The sequence below is a fragment of the Octodon degus genome, unplaced genomic scaffold (genome assembly GCF_000260255.1).
Source record: "Octodon degus isolate 3935 unplaced genomic scaffold, OctDeg1.0 scaffold00106, whole genome shotgun sequence".
Taxonomy (NCBI): domain Eukaryota; kingdom Metazoa; phylum Chordata; class Mammalia; order Rodentia; family Octodontidae; genus Octodon; species Octodon degus.
The window spans coordinates 8,151,496-8,159,520 of record NW_004524682.1 but is presented as its reverse complement, the minus strand read 5'-3'; positions in this window follow the sequence as shown (position 1 = coordinate 8,159,520).

Here is an 8,025-nt window from a genome sequence, read left to right as displayed (position 1 = left end):
ACAAAGGGGCCAAACATACTCACTGGAAGAAAGATAGCCTCTTCAACAAATGGTGCTGGAAAAACTGGCTCTCTACATGCCAAAAACTCAAACTTGATCCAGGTCTATCATGATCCACTAAACTAAAGTCAAAGTGGATTAAATAACTGAACATTAGAGCAGAGACACTAAATATCCTAGAAGAGAAAGTAGGAGGAACTCTTGAAGACATAGGGGTAGGCAAAGACTTCATGAAAAGAAATCAAATCACACGAAAACAGGTGAAAGAATTAACAACTGGGACCTGCTGTTACTTAGAATTTTTTTCACATCAAAAGAAATTATCAACAAAGTGAAAAGGCAACCCACAAATTTGGAAAAAATCATGACAAATAAGTACTCAGACATAGGGCTGCTCTCTAGAATTTATAAAAAAACTAAAAAACACTAGGGCCCCAAAATTTAAAGACCCAATCCAGAAATGGGCATCCAAGATGAACACGTGCTTCTCAGAGGATGAAATTAAAGAAGCGAATAAATATATGAAAAAATGCTCCACATCACTAGCCATCCGCGAAATGCAAATTAAATCAACTTTGAGATATCATCTCACCCCAGAAAGAATGGCTATCATAAAGAAATCACCCAACAACAAATGTTGAAGAGGCTGTGGGGAAAAAGGAACCCTTTTCCACTGCTGTTGGGGATGTAGACTGGTCCAACCATTATGGAAATCAGTGTTGGGACTCCTTAGAAAACTTGGACTAGAAATCCCATTTAAACCATCTATTCCTCTACGGGAAATTTTCCCGGAGTATCAGATAACATCATATCATAGTGATATATGTGTGCCTATGTTTATAGCAGTACAATTTGTGATAGACAAATCTTGGATACAATCAAGATGCCCATCACCTGAGGAATGGTTGAAAAAGATGTGGTATTTTTACACAATGGAGTTTTACTCAGCTATAAAGAATGATAAACTTGAAGCCTTTATATTGAAGTGGATGCCACTTGAACATATACTCATAGGTGAAGTAAACCAGACACACATGTGTAAATATCATATAGTTTCCCTAGTATAAGAACTCAAAAGAAGAAATACAAATAGAAAAGTATAATATGAGTAAAAGGAAAGCAGGATCTCAAGGACTAACTAATCAAGAGAAGGAAAGGAGAAGAACTAGGAAACATGACAGGGGCAAGCCATACAGTTATATGTAGAAGATGGGCAAGGTAATGATCCTGAGACTCTTCAGAAGGTTTTGAATCTAGCAGTTAATTGGAAAGATTCTCACCCTGACTATCTATATATACTGATACCTGTGAAATAAGCAACTGCACTGAAGATGGTAATATGTAATAGTAGTTTCATGCTTGGAGTGCCTATCATTCTGGTCTTCTGAATACGGGCTGCTTGTTATGACATACCAGTTGCTCTTGTGCTGTCTCTCAGGTAGATGATTGTTCAAAAAAAGGGGGTGATGAGTGAAGGCAAGAAATAGGAAAAGGTATATTGTGGAACTGCCCTGCTTCAAGGTTGTATATGGTTAAATTTTTGGACTTATGTCTAAACATAAGAAGTATATAATTCTTTATGCCTATTTTTAAAAATATATTCTAATTTTTAAATGTTTTTCTATCATATTCTATAGGGACTTAAAGTTCAACATATCAATACTTGATGAAAAATACCTGTTCCATGTTATGTCTAAGATGTTTGATATTCAGACAATAAGTGAGGTTAAGCTTAACAGCGTAGGCTGTATGGTAATAGCAATAAACTTGTCTTCTGGATAGTTAATAACTGGTTTGTAGACCAAAGTTAGAGAAAAGGGAGTGCCACAAGAAAAGCCAACATTTTGGCCCTAGCCTTCCAAGGTCACTTAAGACTCAGAACATATGAGAAGTTGTACTGTAACATCATGTAACTTGGTAGTGTTCCAAATTTTCTGATTAAGGAGTTTGTGGGGCCAAAGAGGAAAGTGTTCGATGACGTAGAGTGTGCCTAAGGAGAGTCACTTGGAGATAAAACATTCTCTCAGGCTTTCACAGAGAGCACATTGGTCAAGCAATGGCCATGACTCATCCACATGGCTGACACTGACAATGGTTCTACAATCTGAGATACAGGATCTCAGGATAAATCTTGAGGGGATTTCACTGACCTTATCAGACCCAAAAGCTTCAACTCTTGTTGCATAGGTCCTGCTTTACTTGGTCTTAACCATCCTGCAGAAAAGTATAAAAATGAAATATAAGATGTAAAGCCATGCTGTTATGTTGAGCTGTAGGGAACTCAGGTCAACAATTTCTGATATTGCCAGTGAAGCAGAAGACCTAATACTATTATGGACTACTGAACTATTTTAGAATATTTTGTTGAGTTTACATACCTATAATATTTAAATGATGAAACTTAGCCAAAAAAAGGGTATACAGATGAATGTCCATTTTGTATCTGTGTATTCAAAGTGGTTATAATAGATATATAGTTACATTCTCTTAATAAATAGAGGGATTTGTTCAAATGGTGTTGTAAATAGGATATTAAGTCTGCATCTTGTACAGCAATTAACCACTAGGAAGAATGTATGCAATGTGTTAATTATTTAAACTGTCCTACAAATTTGGTTTGAAACTGTCTCATTGCTATCTGTTTCTCAATAAAATTATGCGAAAGAAAAGAAAGTGGAGAGACAATTTCAGAAAAAAAAAACTTCACTGGACCTTGATTTCCTCATGAAATGAGGATAATAAAACCTCACCGGTGTATTAAAAAAAAAACTTATAGTTTCAACCACTCTTTAAAATTTCATTAGATCCCACTGATGTGGTAGCTCAGTGGACCAATCGCCTGCTTAGCCAAGCACTGGGGCAGGGTTTGATCCCTGGCACCACAGACTGTGCCAGCCCAGCCTCTGGGCATGCTGAGAAGGCCATCAAGACTGGGCTTGGTGGCAGAAGCCTGCAAATCCAAAACTGGGAAGCCTGAACATAGGGGATCACTACCAGTCTGAGCCACATAGTGAGACCCTGTACCAAATACATAAAAAAAAAAAAAAAAATTGCACGTGATCAATCTGGTTTTCAAAAAGAACAACTACTGAAGAGATGTGAGCCAAACTGAGGGTAAAACCTTATAACAAGCAAACCTGGCATAGGCACTGCTTGCTCTGCTCCAGTCAGTCTTCAGTGCTGGCGGTCACTGCTGTCCCACTCTGCCTGCTGCTCTGTCACACTTCCAGGTTTGTGTCTAGTTATACCCCCCAAAGCCTTTCTCAGGTGTTGGGGCAGCATCGAGAGTTTGTAATTAATTCATGATCCAATGCTGAGATTATGAGTGTGAGTGCTATCCTACACCCGCCCTGGGGTGGGCAATCTGCATACAATATAAGGAAGGGAGAGAAGCTTACTAGCCACAGCAGCCACTGCTCCTGCCTTTTTGCTCTTTGCTGTTTTTCACCACCATGAACTGTTGCCTTCTTCCTTGAAGCCAGGCTGGTATAAACTGAACCCTCCATGAACTGTGAACTAAATAAACCTTTCCTTCCTTAATTTTGGGTGTCAGTATTTTGTCCCACCAATCACAGGAAAGTAACCAAGACTGTTTCCATGACCTATTTCTATTTTTCAACTAATCTGGGGGATGCTAATATATACCCAGAATTGAGAACCACAATTTCTACCTTTATGTGAGTCTCTAGCCTGTAAGCACACTTGATAGTAAATTGTAAAATAACGAGAGTGTGCAATTGCAAGTAAAATCATCTAAATTTGACTGCATTGAGCCATCAGTGTTATCCAGTGCAAGATATTGTTGACATAAGTATAAAGAAACCTGAAGAACCTGGCTACAGAAGAAGCACAAACTGAGGGCAGACCCTCATAACAAGCAAGCCTGGCATAGGCACCACAGTCTGCTCTGCTCTAGTCAGTCCTCAGTGCTGGCAGTCACTGCTGTCCCCCTCTGCCTGCTGCTCTGTCACAAGGGCAGGAACCCATAATCTCCAGTTGAAAGAATGTGTTTTCTACTACCCTGGTCTTAGAATAACACCATGATTCCTCATAGAACAGCCATGATTCCTCCAGCTATCTCCCAGGTCTAATGTAGTGCCAAGAGGAGAAGAAATACCTGCCCTTTTCAGCCTCTTTTTGAAAGATATTCTCAGAATCTCACCAGATTCAAAATAAATAAAATATAAAAAGAGAGTTTAGCTTCTAGGCCGCCAAAACACAAAACTCAGTGCGCCCTCTATGCCCATATGACCCTTGCATTCAACCATACATGGTTGGAAAATGTTTGAAAAAAATTGTCTCTGTGTTGAATTATATAGATTTTTCTTATTTTTCCTGATGTGAAGGAGCATTAGAATTACTTATGAAGCACTTATGCTGTGTTAGGTATTAAAGTAATCTGAAGATAGTTTAAACTATTTAAGGGTTTGTACATAGGTGCTATGTAAACATTGCACCATTTTATATAAAGAGATGAGCATATGTAAATTTTGATATCCGTCAGAGATCATGTAACTAATCCTGCATTAGTACTGAGAATTGAATGTGTCTCCCATATCATGCCATGGAGTCATTCTGAGACACCAATTGTAGAACATGATTAGTATAAAAAGCTACAAGTAGAAAATCTTGAAATTTATTTAATTACAGTTTTCACCATTATAGTTAGAAGCCTTCCTAAATTAAATTATACATTTCCATACTTACAAAAAAACACAAAGCAGAATCTAAACTGTGCTACTGAAATCATTAGTAACAGCACTTGGTAACGAAAGGTATAAAGCAGTCATTACTGAGATTCTGAAAGCCTTCTGTGACTATATTTAAAATCCCAGGAGTTCTACTCTTTTGTATTTTCCACTTTTTCTTTTTAGCATCTCAATTCTCAATTGGCTCCAAGAAGTTTAAGGTCTTATGAGGTCTGAGCCTGAGATACTTTCTGGGATTAAAGTACATAACCCCACTTGGCTTCTCTTTGAACCCTCAGGAAGCAAGCAAGTATGTTTATTTCAGTATTGTCCAGCTATCCTCAAGACTGATGCATAAATAAGAGGGGAGAATTTTCTTTTCTAGGGTTCTAGAAGAGGCACTTTATAGACATTATCTCATTGGGCCTTTATAGCAACCCTTTTGGAAGAGGCTTTACAGAAGAGAAAACCTAAGGTTCTGAGGTCCTGTGATCTATTGGGAGATAGAGTCTAATTTTCTTCATGTGTGTAATTCTTGGCTGTACTGTTTCCCTCAGTGAAACAGATTTTTGGTAATTTCTAACACTAGGTAGGACAAAACTTGGTGACTGCTCCAGAGTCCTCTAAAACTCTCACTCAGAAATTTAAGCTCCTCCATGAAACTTCCCTGAGACTGCCATCTCGGGTCACAGGCACCAGCATGTGGTTTCACAGACTGGGCTCAGCCCAGGATTCTAGCCATTCCACACTGGGGCCAGACATAGGGGACAAGTCAGCCTGGCTGTCCACTGACTTGCTTCACTGCCTAAGTACTCTTAAGAGGCAACAAATGCCGCATGGAGCTGAGGTGCCCCAGTTGTGCCCACTCACATTCCTCACTCTCAAAATTTCTGAGATAAAGTTAAAAAGTCAGTAACTTTTCACACAACAGTAAGTAGCCAAGAAAGACCCAAAATACTTTGAATGATCCCTTTAGCTAGCTTACATTCAAATAAGAAGTCAAACTCAGATTCTATGTCAAGGACTATAATCTTATCTCTTAGACCTCCAGTGATGGGCTAAGATATTTATACTTCAACTGTATTTTTAATGTATTTAGTACAGGTCTTACTACACAGCTTGGACTGTAGTGATTCTCCTCTTTTTGGCCTCCCCAGTGCTGGGATTACAGGGGATAACAATCATTCCTCGTCTCAGTGGCCAGCTCAGTGCAACCAGGGGCAGGGCCCATGAGGCATGTGTTGCTGGGGATCCAATCTAGTCCCTGCACTTTGCTAAGCAGGTGCTTAATCTGCTGAGCTATCTCACCAGCCTTTGTATTTATTTTTTAACTTAATCAAAATAACTATTTTTAACACCTGGTTTTTAATATAAATCTTACAGTTTAAAATGTTTCATACTTCCTTATTTCTGCTATTGTTACAATAATTTGTTAAATTCAATCATTGTTTCTATTTTATAAGAGAGGCGGCTACAAAAAAAAAGTGGAGACTGCCTCACAGAAGGTTTATCTGACTCTAAGATGGACTCTATTACTTTTAAATTAAAATATTTTCCATCTATCCCATACTTGGTCCTTTATGATGAAAGTTTTAAAGACCAAATAATCTATCTTCAGTTTGGATTCCAGTAGAGGGCATAATGTTATTGCTATCTTCATGCCAAAACAAAACTTTGGGATGAGAAAGCAGAACTTTATGCCAAGGAAATTAATGTTACTAATTTAAGTTCCAATTTTTAATGATTTATAGCATCCCATTTTTCTAATGCTATTCCTTCCTGTACTAAAGGGTGCCATCTTGCTAATAAGTAAAATAGATCCTAACACATTTTTAACAGAAAATACCATTTTCCTCAAATTCTCATATGTAAGACTGTTCCTATTTGTTTAAAGAGTATATAATTACTGGATGAGTTAGACAAATATAAAGAAAATTTCTTGAGAGCTTTATATTATGTACCTTTCATTCTTTTTAATAGGTTTTTAAAATATTCTTTTAAGGTACTATTGATTACTATAGAACTTTTTGAAAAAAAGAGAAAAAATAAATCCTAAATAATGGTAAGGATGAGCTTCCATTTATATTTTTAAATTCTTCCTCATAATATTGATTCATCTAACAAATGTCCAATCTCCATGTAGAATTATACTCTACCCCAAACTGTCATTCAGTAGGAAATATACTTTAATAACTTAATACAACAAGCACATTTAGAATATATGCAATAAGGGCTGGGGAGATAGCTCAGTAGAATAAGCACTTCCCTGGCAAGTGCAGGGATCTGAGTTCAATCCCCAGTTTACCCTCCCAAAAAAACGAATATATGCAGTAAAGATATATAAAGCACAGTTACAAAATGGTAAAAAAAATATTATTGGGGTTTTCCTAAGTAATTGACAAAGATGATAATGTAGAAGTTATAATGAATACTTTCCCGAGAACGATAAAGTCAGTTTGATTGAAGTAAGGTTGTACTTTACAGATTTAGAGTAGAGAAATAAGGCCAAGTACAAAATTCAAGTTACAAGGCAACTATCTATTGTATAAGATGCTGGATACTTAGATACTTTTTATCTTGATTAGATTTGCTGAATTATATTGTGCTAATCAGTATTAATTTTTGAACCTGAGGCATCAACAGTTACTCATCTTTAACTGGAAATTTTCTCTTCACATTTTTCTTCTTTTTTATACTTACTAAATTTTGGGGCATATCATCTACCTCAATTAAATATATACTTTTCTAAACCAATTTGGACCATGACCAGGCAAATATAGATTTCATTATGGAAACTAAATGTAGATTTCTCTCATTTTTCAGAGTGCCACACAGTAATTTCAATAATGCTCTTTACCCCGGGCAAGAAACTTTTTTCTATACTCATAAGTACAGACATCAGCAAAAATATTATGATAAATTGGAATAGAGTACAGTATTAAAAATGTAGCTACTTACTTCACTTCTTAAATTTGTTTTTTCATTGCCATATACTTAATTATGTTATGATAATGTATTTTCAAATGTAAATTAGATATATTTTTGACTGTATCTACCATCTAACTACTAAAAGGAAATTCCTACACATTTAGTCCTGAACAATTCCTTTAATGACTAAAAGATAGAAGTAAAATAGGGTGGGGAGAATCCATAGAAGGTAAAAATTAAGATAACACATGAATTCTAATTAAGAAAACAATATGTAAAATAAGAATGAAAATTGTAGTGTTCTGAACTTGCAAGAAAGAAGAAGAAGAAGAAGAAGAAGAAGAAGAAGAAGAAGAAGAAGAAGAAGAAGAAGAAGAAGAAGAAGAAGAAGAGGAAGAGGAAGAGGAAG